Source organism: Durio zibethinus, chromosome 20, assembly GCF_047325235.1.
Source record: "Durio zibethinus cultivar Kanyao isolate XHJ-2024 chromosome 20, ASM4732523v1, whole genome shotgun sequence".
Classification (NCBI taxonomy): domain Eukaryota; kingdom Viridiplantae; phylum Streptophyta; class Magnoliopsida; order Malvales; family Malvaceae; genus Durio; species Durio zibethinus.
This window is the reverse complement of record NC_143181.1, coordinates 23,587,679-23,602,305: the sequence shown is the minus strand read 5'-3', so window position 1 is coordinate 23,602,305 and position 14,627 is coordinate 23,587,679. Positions and strand designations below refer to the sequence as shown.

At 39.0% G+C, this 14,627-nt stretch overlaps 1 long non-coding RNA gene and 2 pseudogenes across 5 annotated transcripts in view; 1 reads left to right on the top strand and 2 right to left on the bottom strand.

Annotated features, from left to right (window-relative positions):
* Positions 1 to 901, top strand: part of LOC111315201 (SCY1-like protein 2 A) — a 42,153-nt pseudogene extending 41,252 nt beyond the window's left edge. The window contains exon 11 of the transcript XR_016330585.1: positions 4 to 901. The product of XR_016330585.1 is annotated as an SCY1-like protein 2 A (transcript). The remainder of the gene's footprint in view (positions 1 to 3) is intronic.
* A 431-nt stretch (positions 902 to 1,332) lies between these two features.
* On the bottom strand, positions 1,333 to 3,567 carry LOC149513192 (uncharacterized). Of its 4 annotated transcripts, none has more exons than XR_016330819.1 (5): positions 3,396 to 3,567; positions 3,211 to 3,280; positions 2,844 to 2,893; positions 2,452 to 2,698; positions 1,333 to 2,358 (listed from the first exon to the last, which is right to left on the bottom strand). It is a non-coding gene; the product is annotated as an uncharacterized LOC149513192 (long non-coding RNA). The 4 variants fall into 4 exon arrangements; XR_016330817.1 differs by having other exon boundaries at positions 3,193 to 3,280; positions 3,396 to 3,566; XR_016330820.1 differs by lacking the exon at positions 2,844 to 2,893 and having other exon boundaries at positions 3,396 to 3,561.
* An 8,365-nt stretch (positions 3,568 to 11,932) lies between these two features.
* LOC111315202 (mannan endo-1,4-beta-mannosidase 5-like) lies at positions 11,933 to 13,568 on the bottom strand (annotated as a pseudogene).
* Between the last annotated feature and the right edge of the window lie 1,059 nt (positions 13,569 to 14,627).

Here is a 14,627-nt window from a genome sequence, read left to right as displayed (position 1 = left end):
TAGCCAGCAGACGTGTTTCTTGCCATCCGGTTGACATTGAATGGCCTCCTCGTGCATCTTCAGGTGTTAATTCAGAGTCAGGCAATGGCGAGTAGCAAATGAATGCTGGCACATCACCATCTTCAAATTTTGATGATTTAGATCCTTTTGCAAACTGGTCTCCACGGCCTAGTGCCTCAAATGATCCTGGGACCTTCAACAATAGCACAATGGGACCAGCCACGAACAATTAAAGTTCCTGTTCTATCTCAAATACCCCAAGCAACATGAACTACCGAACAGACAAGAGCAATAGTTGGGCCTTCAGCAACCGAAACTCTGGGGAGCTACTAAGACCTAATCATGGGAGTTCAACTTCGAATGCAAGTATTTTGAACAGTAGGAGTCTCCAGAACTCTATTGGATTCGTGAAACAGAACCAGGGGATTTCAGCTTCGATGAGTTCATCATACAATAATCATAAAGCAGCAGACCTTCTATATTAGGTCCCAGCAAGAATGAGCAGACTGCTCCAAAACTTGCAGCACCACCCTCAGCTGCTGTGGGTAGAGGAAAAGGCCGAGGGAGGGGAACAAATTCAGCCTCGAGCAATTCATGCTAAACGAACATATGAACAACCTCCTCTTTTGGATTTACTTCGATAGGTGGGGATTGCACTTATTAGAGCAACACAAGATGAGATTTTTTTAATATGGTTTCTAACACTGCCATCCCACGTTGTACAGAGCTTTGCCAGATTCTGCTAAAAGCTGTTGACCCTGAAAGTAAATTTATTCATCCGGCCATTGTGGGTTATATTATAGCTTTGTAGCAGGGTACGTGTTTTTTATGCTATAAAATTTTGTTGTAATTAGTGTTGTTTCTTGAATTTTTTTAATATATCTGCAGCTGCATATTGCAATAGTTGAAGCATTTCAGTGATTTGGTTGGGAAATAATTAACAAAGGAAGTTGAAATATTTGATTCATTTAAGACCTTAATTTTGGTTTTGAAGGTGTCTAAATTGTCATTTGCTGAAGGGTTTTGTTCCCGGTCTATTTTTAACATTTAATTAACTTAATTTGTAAGAATGTGAAAACATTTAAAATAATAATAAATCTCACTTAGTAAAATTAGACTACGAACAATAGCATGCTCATTATGACAATGTAATTGATGTCATATTTTCAAGCAACTATTGAAGATAGTATCAAATGACATCAGGAATATTCCTTTTTTTTTTTTTTTTTAATATTTAAATCAGATCAATGATACTACCAGCAAATTCCAGTTTCTGACAGAAAATGATTTGCTGAATAGCATAACTCTGATATATAAAATTAAAATATTACTCGCAGATATGTTTTCTTACCCCACTCCATATTGATAACCTTCAGTCATTATCAACAGCAACTTTAGTATTCATACTATTTTAATTAAACAGTTCTATTTTAAACCTACATAGATACCATCATTGATTTTAATTGTGACACCAAGAAAGAAAAGAAACAGTCTCCAAGCTATATAAAAGGTTACTAATAGCAATTAAAGAACAGCTGACCATCTCTCCTGATTTGGGTAGTAGACCATACCATTTTGGTATTGCCTGTGCGCACATTCCACATAAGCTGCATTTGATCCAGTACCAAGGATCACAGTAGCAATAACATCATTGTTGGTATACATACCTCCAACTACTGTTCCAACAGTGCCATTGACCTAGCTTCAAAGACATTGCAGCTAGACACTACGGGAAAAGAATAACCATAATGATAAGCAAGATAGTTATTTTGTATTAGGTCCACAGCTCAAATTCAAGTATATAAAGGTCCTATAAGCAAAAGAAAACCCATAACATAAACCTACCAAAGTTGAAACGCGCATGTCAAGGCCAAAGAATCTGTTATGTTATTTTACACAATGAATCTGCCAATATATAACAATTTCATGTGATAATAAATTTACTAATAAAAATTGTTAATCATTTACTCTTTGTGCCCATGTTAGATCAGGGCCTAGCTGAGCTCCCTTAACACTTTTTCTCCCTGCATTAAAATAATAATAATAATCTTGCAATATTAACATCACGACATGTAAATATTACAAGCTAGAGATTTTGTTTCCAATAGAGAAAGAAACTTTATAATTCAATTTTATAATAGCATCACTAAGAGGTCCTTACTTCAAGCATCGTTACACTCGTCAATAGTTTTCAGCTTTGTATAACCGGAGCAATGAATGAAGCATCATCACACATACCACGGAGAATATCATCCATTAGACACAAACTTGTAGGCAAAGTATACAGGAGCTCCCTTCAACATAGTAACCAAGTAATTGAACAAAGTTTTCATGGTTCAACCTTGATAACATGGAAACCTGAAAATCCATGCATCAATGGATACAAATCTTAAACTCTAAAATTAATATTGAGATGCAGTAAATGCAATGAATTATAGCTGTCAACTGAACCTGGACTAAAAACTCATCATTAGGTTGCTTGCTGGCATTTAACTTTTTGATTGCTGTTGCCTGCCACTTTTAAAAACTCCATAGTAGACTCTACCATATGAATCGTCTCCAATCAAAGAATTTGTACGAAAGTTATCTATGATTTCCTTCAATTCATCCGCTGAGATAGCAAGGACTCCAATAGACTGAACCTTCACAATCTGAGCACTTTTTGATGCAGTTTTAGATGTAAGATAACCTCCATTTCCTAAATGGTCAAATTCAACCCATATTACACCAATAGATTCAGTATAGCCAACATAAAGTATAGCCAACCATAGCATGCAAAAGAAAAAATTAGAATAAACAAGCAAGTGTTTCTAAACACAAAATCCTTTCAAGAGATAACACACCTGGGTGAAGAAAACAAAATCCTTTCATGAAAAGAAAAGAATAAACTCACCTGGGTGAAGAAAACAAAAAAAAGAAAATCAAAACTCTGAAAAACGTATAAAAGAAAAAGAAGGGGGATATACTCCATTTGCCCTATTATAGGATCTAATATCACCCACCGTTCATTCCATTTCTTTAACTGCTAAACCAATGTACAGTACATATATTAAATCACCAAATTTCTTGAAAATTTATGAAAAAAATTACAAATTGATGAAAGCAATAATTGATAACAAAATCGAAAATTTAACTAGAATTAGCACAGTAAATTTAAGGGTTCATATGGTCTCTGATGCTTGAAAAGTGGACCTTGGAGCAAATTACTACTAGAGCCAAAGGCCAGTTGCCATTTGATCTTTTCCAAAATGTTCTCCATCACATCCCTAACACCTTGTTCCTTTCAAAATTAAATACAAAAATTAAAAGGAAAAAAAAAAAAAGAGAAAGAATCAACACCAATTACTATAAAATGGAAGAAAAGAAAAGAAAAAGAAGATTTACAGTAGAAGCACCATTGGAGGCCATAAAGGATGAAATTCGAGGGAAAAGCTTTAATGTTTTGTGGAGAAGCTTCTGCAGAAAGCTTTTTTCCAACAATTATCCTTAATTTTTTTCTTTTACATTGTTGAGCTGTCCCTTAGGGGGATCGCTTTTATTAATAGTCATAAATTTTTATTTCCACAACAGATAAAAGCAAGTGCTCGTGTCACGGGTTTCAACCTTAGATTCAAAATTCGTGTGATCTTAGGTTTAGAATCTCTTTTTTTTATGCCTAAGTCAACTTAAAACACAAGCGTACGGTACTAGAATAATGAGAAGGGTTAATTACGTAAGTTAAAAAAAATAAGATAACAAGGTAAAATGCTGGAATATGCTGTGTATTAACTGAAACAGAAGTGTTTGATGGTGTACAAATGAGGGTGGAGTAGCCCTCTATTTATAGTTGAGGCTCCAGCTACACTTAATGGCAATATCCATAGATTAAAGGCTAAAATCATGAGATTATGCAGATTATAATCAATCAGGATTCTAACTCCTAATTTCTATGGTCAACTAAATCTGTCAGGAGGCTCTTGCTGATCCTGCAAGTTTCCAAAAGCTTCCCTTGCGTGTCCAGCACCTTGGGCCCTTCTGAATGTGGTGCGAGCAACTTGCATGCCAGGCTTGGCCTCATGGGCTGGCCTGCAAGCTGGGTAGGCGTTCTGGCCTTGTCTTCTAGGCCTTGCGTGCAAATACCCACCAACGCGCCTGGTCTGCAAGCTTCAACCTCTGGCTCGCCTACTAGTGCGCCTGATGTGCCTGGCGCGCCTGCCTAGGATGTGACATTCTCGCCCACCTGATTGCACAACGCCCTCATTGCGTCTTGTGCATGGTACTACCTGATCTAGTCCTCGAACTGCCATAAGTCCTCTATTGGTTCCCAGCTCACCTCACTGTTTGGAAGTCCCTTCCAGTGCACCAAGTACTCTTGTCTTAGTTGATAGTTCTTCCATCTCATCTCCCGATCAGCTATGATGCTGTGGACCTCCTTCTCATATGAGGCCCTTACTTTTAATGGCGCACGCGTTGACTTTGCCCGTCCTGGATCTCCCTTATCCTCATGGAATGGCTTGAGCATGCTCACATGGAACACCAGGTGTACCCTCAACTTGGGTGGCATATTCAGCTTGTAGGCAACCTTGCCTACCCTCTTGACTACTCGAAAAGGTCCTTCATACCTCTGGACTAGGCCTTTGTGCAGCCCCTTGTGGCGCACAATGGGATGTAGCTTCACCAACACCAAGTCTCCAATCTGGAACTGTACGTCCCGCCTATTCTGGTCTGCCCACTTCTTCGACCTCTTGGCCGTCTTGTGTAGACAAACTCTGACCAAGTCAGTTTGCTCCTGTCATACCTTGGTAAACTTGTATGCTGCTGGATTCGGCCTTGTATAACCTGCAGCAATTGAATCGGGTGTTAGTGATTGTTGCCCTGTCACAACCTCAAATGGGCTCTAGTTCGTTGCCTCGTTCTTTTACAAGTTGTAGGAAAATTACGCAACATCTAGCAGCTTTGGCCAGTCCCTTTGTGTGGCACTTACATAATAGCTGAGGTAAACCTCTAATAGTCCATTCACACGTTCTGTCTGCCCATCGGTCTATAGATGCATGCTAGTGGAAAAGTTCAAGTCTGACCCCAATAGCTTGAACAACTCAATCCAAAACCTGCCCGTAAAATGCCCGTCCCATCACTAACAATGGTCATCGGCACTTCCCAGTACTTAACCATGTTTTTCAGGAACAATCAAGCTACCTCTTCGGTTGGGCACTCCTTAGTTGCTGGAATGAAGATTCCATACTTGAAAAACCTGTCCACCACTACCATGATGCTTCCAAACCCCTTTGCTTTGGGTAGACCGACTATAAAGTCCAGAGAAACACTCTTCCATTGTCGTTCTGGCACTGGCAATGGCTCTAAAAAATGGCCTGGTTTCTTGAGCTCCACCTTGTCCTGTTGGCACACAAGATAAGTCTTCATATAGGCCTTCACATCGTCCCTTATGTGCGACCAGTAGTACCGGTCCTCAATCAACGCTAAGGTACAGCTCACTCCTAGGTGTCCAGCCCACCTTGAATCATGGCATTCTTGTAAAACTTTCTTACGGAGCTTTCCGTGCTGTGACACAAACAGTCTATTACCCTTGGTGTACAATAAACCATCCTGCATCCAAAATCGCCTAGTCTTACCTTACTGGGCGTACTCCATAAGAGCTTTGGCTGTAGGATCATACGCAAGTCCCTCATTGATGCGCGGTACCAGTGACCCCTCTGGTTGGCTAATGACAGTAAGGTTAGCCTTTCTGCTCAGGGTGTCTGCCATTAGGTTCACCCACCCCGATTTGTACTCCATCTGAAAGTCAAATTCTATAAGAAAATCTTACCATCTCGCCTGCTTGAGGGACAACTTCTTCTGCGTTTGGAAGTAGCTAGTTGTTACATTGTCCATCCTAACCACAAACCTCGACCCTAATAGGTAATGGCGCCAAGTGCACAAGTAGTGCACCACTGCAGTCATCTCTTTTTCTTAGATCGTGTACTTACACTCAATCTCGTTCAGCTTTCTGCTCTCGAACGCGATTAGATGTCCCTCATGCATCAACACGCCCCCTATGGCAAAGTCTGATGCATCCGTATGCACCTCATATGGCTTGGCATGGTCTGGCAAGGCCAAGACTAGCTCCTCGGTCACAACCTGCTTTAACCTGTCAAAGGCTTCCTGGCACCCTGCGCTCCACTCTCATGCTCTCCCTTTCTTGAGCAAGTCAGTCAATGGCATGGATATTGCTGAGTGACCTTTGATGAAGCACATGTAGTAGTTAACCAACCCAAGGAATGATCTCAACTCAGTAACCTTGGCTAGCGGTTGCCACTCCTGGATGGCGTGCACCTTACCTTCATCCATGCGTATCCTGCCACCTCCCACTATGTGGCCAAGGAACGGGATCTCCTGCTGGGCGAATGAGTACTTCTCCCTCTTGACAAACAGCTTGTGCACCCGCAACACCTTGGACACATGTCTCAGGTGGTTTACAATGTCATCCAAATAAACCACAACAAATCGATCAAGGAACGACTAAAGTACCTTGTTCATAAGGGTGCAGAATGTTGCTGGGGTGTTCGTGAGTCCGAAAGGCATCACCAAGAACTCATACGAACCATACCGAGTGACACATGCTGTCTTTGGCTCATCTCCCTCTGTGATCCTCACTTGATAGTAGCCCGACCTCAAATCCAACTTGGTGAACCACCTTGCACTCTCAAGTTGGTCGAACAAGTTCGCAATGAGTGGGATAGGGTACTTGTTCTTAGTGGCTTGTTCAAAGCTCGATAGTCTATGCACAACCGCAACGACCCATCATGCTTGTGCTGAAATAAAACTGGTGCACCATATGATGCCTTCGATGGCCTGATAAAGCCAGCATTAACTAACTCTTTGAGCTGCTTCCTCAACTCTTCCAACTCTGGTGGGGACATTCGATAAGGGGCTCTAGCTGGTGGCTTGGCCTCGGACACCAGCTCGATCTTGTGGTCTACCTCTTTCTTAGGTGGTAGCTGGCTAGGCAGCTTTACGGGCATCACATCACTAAAGGTCTACAGCACCTTTAGTACCTCCAAGGGTGACTCGGTCTCCTTATCTTTTGGCTCATCATATTTCAGGGTTGCCAAGAAGGTGTCTTCTTCCTTGCTTACTGCCTTGGCAAATTGGATTGCTAACACCACCCGTGACCCAACTCCAGACCCTCTCCTCAATGGCACTAGGCATTAGCACCATGCATCCAAGATGTAAACACAATCGATAAAAGGCACAATGAGGGCATTAATCCGAACAAGAAAATCCAACCTAATCATAAACTCATAATCGTCAAGGGGTATTACCTCTATGGTCTCTTTGCCTTTTCAGTCTTCAAGCTGTAACTCCACTCCCTGTGCTACTCCAATGGCTGGAACCTCCTTGGAGTTCACCATTTTAATGGTACCGATCCCTTTTTACACCTTTAGTCTGAGCTTTCGGGCTTCATCACCTAAAATGAAAAGATGTGAGGCATCTGTGTCCATCAGTGCGCTCACCTTTTGACCCGCAACTATCAGATGTGCAACCATCAAGCCCTTTGGCTTGCGACTCCCCTTACTCTGGATAGCATTGAGCACCAACGACCCAAGCTTTGCTGGCCCTGACTCTGGCTCCTCGTTAGACTCCTTGTTTATAGCAACCAACTTGCCCTTCTACGGGCAATTGCGCGCTATGTGGCTCCCTCCACATAGGTAGCATACTAGTGGTTCTCGATCCTCTTTTGTTTTCCACTTGCCTACTGGTGGCTTCCTCTCACCATTCTCGGTTCAACGGTCTCAGTCTCCATCCTTGGACTCCCGGTCACGGTCTTTTTTTTTAGACTATTTTTTTCGATCCTTTTTCTTACCCTTACCCTTGGGCTTGGAAGACTAAAACTTGTTCAAAGGCTTGAACTCTATCAAGGTCTCAATAGTAGTCATGGCTTTAGCCAAGTCATAAACTCCCCTCCGTTGTAGCTCATGCTTCACCCACGGTTTCAGCCCATCCATGAAAGTAAATAAGGTATCTTTCTCATCTAGATCTAAGATCTGTAGCATCAGTTTAGAGAATTTCTAGACATAAGTACTCCCTTATGTCCCCTTGCTGGCTCAGCCTGCGTAACTTTGCCCGTGCCTCATCATCAGTATACTCTGGGTAAAATTGCTCTTTGAACTTTTTTTAGAATTCTGTAGGTTCCAATCTTAGCGCTCTTACGCCTGACATCATCACACCTACGCCTTCAACACAATAAGACTATATCAGTGAGATACATAGCAGCAGTGCTTACCTTTATCGCCTTGTCTTGCATGCCCATGGCCTGAAAGTACTGCTCCATACCTCATAGGTAGTTGTCTACTTTCTTGGCCACCCTACTCCCCTTGAACTCCTTAGGCTTGGGGACATCCATTCTGGACTTGGACACTCCAACAAACATGCCATTCCAAATGGCAATCTTGTAAGTAACGAGCTCACTAGCAAGCTCTTCCATCCGCTGACGCATGGCCTTCATGCCATCGCGTAAGGTCAGCATTTCAGCCTTCAAAGCCTCATTCTTTTGGGTGATCACGTCCATGCCTTTGTTGAGAGCAGCTTGCAGCTCACCTTGGATCTCCTCCCCCATGGAGTCTAGCAATGCAATGTGAGTCTCCACTTCCCCAAGCTTCTCCCCCATGTCGCCCATGGTCACCTCCACCTTGGCTAGCCTACCGTCCATGGTAGACCATATATCTCTAAAACTGGCTTTCCTACATCTTCCACGTCCCTGCTCCTAGGCCTCTGGTTGTTGGTTAGCAACGTCGCTTTGGGATGCCATCTCCTCAATCACGATCTAACCTGCACAACACAAACACGTAGAATCGAACTTGCTCTGATACCAACTGTCACGGGCTCTGACCTTAGACTCAGAATCCGTGCGGCCTTAGGCTTGGAATCTCCTCCTTTACGCCTAAGTCAGCCTAAAACACAAGTGTGTGGGCACTAGAACAATGGGAAAGGCTAATTACGCAAGTTAAAGAGAAACAGGATAACAAGGCAGAATGCTAGAATATGCTGTGTATTCATTGAAACAGAAGTGTTTGATGGTGTACAAATGAGGGTGGAGCAGCCTTCTATTTATAGTTGAGGCTCCAGCTACACTTAATGGCAATATCCCTAGAATAAAGGATAAAATCATGGGATTACACAAATTACAATCAATCAGGATTCTAACTCCTGATTTCTAGGGTCAACCAAATCTACCAGGAGGCTCCTGCTGATCCTACAAGCTTTCAGAAGCTTCTCTTACATGTCCAGCACCTTGGGCCCTTCTGGATGTGTTACGAGCAGCCTGCATGCCAGGTCTTGGCCTCACGAGCTGGCCTGCAAGCTGGGCGGGCGTTCTAGCCTCGTCTTTTAGGCCTTGCACGCAAATACCCGCTAGCGCGCCGATCTATAGGCCTCAACCTCTGGCTCGCCTGTTGGTGCGCCTGATATGCCTGACGCGCCCACCCAAGGCATGACACTTGATCATGTTAGTTATTGTAGGTAAATAAAGACTCTTGAAAAGCATATCTAATGGTTTATCTCAATGCCTTGGGACATTGATGATATACTGGTTACTGGGGAATTAAAAGTATTTTATGCTTGATAATATGCTCTTTATTTCCTGTTTTACCACTTGTTGCTCGACCTTAAGATGTAAAAGGGCAGGTGAACAGAAAAGTATCATTGTAGAGATATCTTGAAAAGTGAAAAGACGGGTACTTATAGTAGTTAAGATATCATTTACTCTGATACCACTAATTTCAAGTTACTACAACACCTTCAAGCTACTAAATGTTTCCAACGTTAAATTTTAATTTCTTTTCGGCCTATTCTTTACTAGGGGAAGATTTTTGAAGGGCAGGAAGAGTATATGACAAACTTCTTCTAGCTTGGAGATGTACTTGAACCATTAGATAAGAACTCACAACTTAAATGGACAATCAAGATAGAGCAGCACGAGTTCTCCACCACAATCTGGATTGCCACATGCATTTTGTAGCTCAGCTAACAACCAAGCAAAAGTTGCAAATCCTTTTGTAGATCCCAATGACGAGGGTAAGCTATGAAGTTATTTTCTTTTGCGTTTTTTATTATGTAAAGAAAATATTCTATCTAAACACTCTTTGATTAATGGATAACCAGATCAGGACCTTGGAAAAAAATATATTCTGAATTAGATCTAAAATATTATCAACTCTCACTGAACATAACTCAAAAGTATTAGAAAATATAGAAATGCTCTATTACAAATATATGTAAGACTTTAAACAACCCAAAAGAATAAAATATCTCATTTCCACATATAAATCAAAAGTATACAGCATAAATTAAATAAGATTATGTGATAACCATCACAAGGCATGTTTAATGAGATAAACTAAATTGAAGAACTACATTGCTATCCATATCTGCTTTCGTTTGGAAAAATGATCATGAAAATTTTGACATTAAAGAGACCATTATGGAAAATCTAGAGATGAAATTAATTTCATTTGCCAAACACATAATGGCAAGACAAATTTTGTCTTTTCAAGATTTTTTTGGTTATATTAAAAGTCTACTTGCTGCAATTTTAAGGTAATTTGTTTGGGCACTTCTCAGCTAGTATTCGGACATTAAATCTTAGTAAAGCTTTTTTTACTTAGAGTCAACTGAAAATTTCTCAGAATTAATATAGCTTTCCCAAACCGAGAGCTTTGAAAATTTAGAAATTTCAAAATTCAGAATATTCTCAATATTCAAATCTGTATAGCAACAAATATAAACAAACATGAAACGAAATGCATACCTTTTTTATATCACATAATCACTGTTATAGTGACTAAATTAGTTACCAATAATTTCCAAGTCAATCCACACAAGGGGTAACTTGTAGTTCTCCGAGAGCAATACCGAATTCGATTCACTCTGTTTCTACTATTTAACAATCGCTGCACCAGTTAAACCCTTTCTGTTGCTCTTGCTCTAACTTATACTGATGGCAAATGTCATTCAATAATCAAACACTTGCAATTACAGTCTTCAACATGAAACCTTTGGTGGGTTCATCACCATTTTTTTAAAGCCCTAAAGTAGATATTAAAAGCTTCCATACCAACACCACAAGCTTGCATAGAATCATAAAAGAATAAACTTAAAAGCAAATAAATAAAAGTGAAACCTATAGTCCAAATGATTCAAAGAAATAAAATTTAATTAAAACCAAACCTAAAGGCAAGTAAATGGGTGTTTGAAACTGAAAGATGAAAGTGGATAGATGGACCTAAAGTTTTGGAAGTGGAAGAAAAGGCAAAAGGGGATTGTTGGTCTTTGATGCGATCTTCAGCACTAAAAATGCATTTAAAAGCCAATTTCAAAAACCTTCCAACATATAACTACTTTCAATTACTAACTCATAATAAAAAAACATGGCTTAACAAAAGGAAAAAAAAAGAAAACCTAAACACAAAAACAAAACCTAAAAATCACAAAAATAATAATCTATACAATACATGAAAAATAGAAACAATAAATCAAACAATACCAATACGCACAAGAAACATCGTAAAAATAACTTGAATTATGGGTTAAACTGTATTTAATTTCTTCATCCACAAAAAAAAAATGAAGAAATCAACATGAGAAAAAAAAAAAAAAGAAACTCACCCAGGACGAACTAAACAAAGAAAAGAGGAAAAACGCTGAAAGCCTAAAAGAAAGAGAAGTGAAAAGAAAAAAGAAACAGATACCCAAACTCAAAAACAACATCCATCCCAAAATTTCCCCTAATCATATTGTATGAAACAGATACCCAAACTTAAAAACAACATCCATCCCAAAATTTCCCCTAATCATATTGTATTACATTGCTGAACTGTCAACCCAAAATCTATTTGGGGACAGTTATTATATAATGTAATAGATAATTGGATAAGAGCTTCTTAGCAAGCATGGCCATCTTCTTAGAATGTTGATAAGGAACATTGCCTGACCATCTGTCTTGAGATAAAACAATCTCGTATCCATCATATTTTATGACTCCATGCCTTTGTGCTAATATTTGCCAAACCAAGCCGCCCCCAATGCTGAATTGTTTATGTTCATGTATACCGTATTCAAGATCCTGCATCTTTCTTTGATTTTCCAAAGTCGCTTAAAAATCAAAGGCTTCTTCAATATCATTCTTTATAACATTTTTGCTAATAAAATCTGTGCCAACTTGGTAACCAGGATTGAATTGTTTTCTACTTGGCATTGACTCTCCATATAGAAATCTTCCATGCCAAGTGCTTGTTGTCAATGGATTTTAGATATGTTGCCATCTCTTGAACCCATTCCTGTCATATCAGCAAGTGTAGTTTAGTCAGAGAAAGAAGCAAAATCCATATTGAAAGACACATTAATATCTGTTCTGGCAGGGCACATATATATGTTCCCTCAAGTTTTATGGACTACTCGCAACTTACACTATTTATGGTTTTACCAGAGTAATCAACTTGGCTGCGTGGTTCATTTATTTGTTCCCATGCCATAATTGTTTGGTCATCTTTATGTGGGATTCTTTTGATTAACGTGATCCTTGTTAGCACTTTCTGCAACACAAACATAGACTTCTCATAAAGCAGTGGAGTTAATTTCAGCATTACTCTGGTAACAAGGAGCTATGTACTTTAGTTTTTGGTTAATCGAGTTTTCACTCTATACCTGCACATGGTTCTTGTAGTATCCATTCACAACTGCATTGCCGTCAAAATCATCATCATTATTCACCATGGATATACGTATTCCTGCAGCTCTAGCCCAGTTCACATACTGTCTTCTTCCCCTTAAATCTTGCTAGTTGTTGCTCAAACTCAAAATTAAGCGGATTCCATGCTGTCTTGCCTCTGAAATCACGAAATCAAGAGCCTGGAATTGCTCGGAACAGTTAGTCTTTGCCATAATTGGGCTAACTTCTATGTCATTAAGCAACGGAACTGCCATGGAAAACCATAGATCACGGGACTGGCACGATAGATTCTCTTTTCATATATGTATTTTCCCTATGGAAATTTTTTAAAAGAGTAACCTATATATCATGATTTGGCTTGTATTTAATGGTGGGTTCGTTCCAGGTTCAAATTTTTCATAAAAATTTAGTTGTGCTTAACCCTTTATTAAGGAAGAGTGAACAAAAAGAGTAGGGAAAGAATAAATACAACAATATTCTAAGATTAGTTGAATCAGAAATAAACACCATTGTAGAAATGTGTGAGAGTATTCTTGCATATACATTAGGCAAACGGGAAAATGGAGATTTGGAGATAAAAGAAACCTGAAAGACTCCTTCATTGTAAACACCAGGAGAAATCTGCAGAGCGTTGTCACCACCATCACTGAAAGCCCACGTTCGGCAGACGCTAAGACCGGCAGCTGTAGCCTCAAGAAAGACATTGGTTATTTTGTATCTTTCGTCTTTCACTTGGCTGTGATGCCACGTTCATCATCCAATAGGAGTTGAAGCCATTGAAGAGTAATGTGGAACCATTTTGGAAAAACTGGGTGCCTTTAGTTCGAATGAAACCTAAGGGTTCAGGTTTTGGATTCACAAACATGGAGTAAAAGAAGCAGTAACCCACAAACAGAGGTCAGACGCCTAAGGTCAGCCACCTTTTTATTTCCTGGATGCATGTATTTTTGAGGAATTCATATTAAGTTTATTGGTTATTTATAGGTATTTCTGTTTGGGTTTGTTATAAATGCATGTGAAAATGGCTTTAGCGGAAGAAAGGATGAATGTTGGTTTGAAATTATGAGAAAAGTGGGCAGAGAAATCTATACAAGATTGTTGTTGAAACGGTTGGTAAGTGAAAATAGATCATTATTTTATTTATTTTATAATTAATGAAAAAGACTAAGAACTGAGGGATTCCAATTATGATGATGATTTATCAATCAATATGTAATCGAAGCTCCTGAGAATATGGCTGCAAATGCATGTGATGATATTTCATCAGGAGTCGGCCCTTACAAGTTGCTTTTGTTTATTTTCCCTCTTATTTCATCTCTTACTCGCAATCTAATGACATAGCAAAGTATTATATAATAATAGAAAGTTATCTAATATACCATCGCTTTAGTCGGTGAGATTTTGGCAGACAAGGAGGAAGTTATAGACACCAAAAATTTGATAAAAATATTTTAATTAATTAAATTAAATATTTAATTACTTAAATAAATTAATTGAAAATTATCTTAAATGACAGTAGTATAAGAGATGAATTACAAAAATTATTTTAAATTTTATACAAAAAATTCCTGATTGAACCATATATTTTTGAAAAGTTTATTGAGTTTATTTTTCAACTAAATAAACAAATTTGTATTATGAGTCTACTATGAATAAATATTTAATTTTGACTAAAAGATATTTGATAGTAGCATATGACATGGATTGCAAAAGTTATCATAATTAATCTACAAGGAATTATGAGATGATCCATATATGGTTTAAAAGTTTATCAAGTCTAGTTTTTAACACATGAAAAAGATTTCAATTTTGAATAGTATATCCTGAGATATGATTATTTAATGCAAACTGTCAGTATTAGTTAATTGAGTTAACTTTTATATAAATGAGTTGTTTTCATATAAATTGTCTCAAAAAATATTGA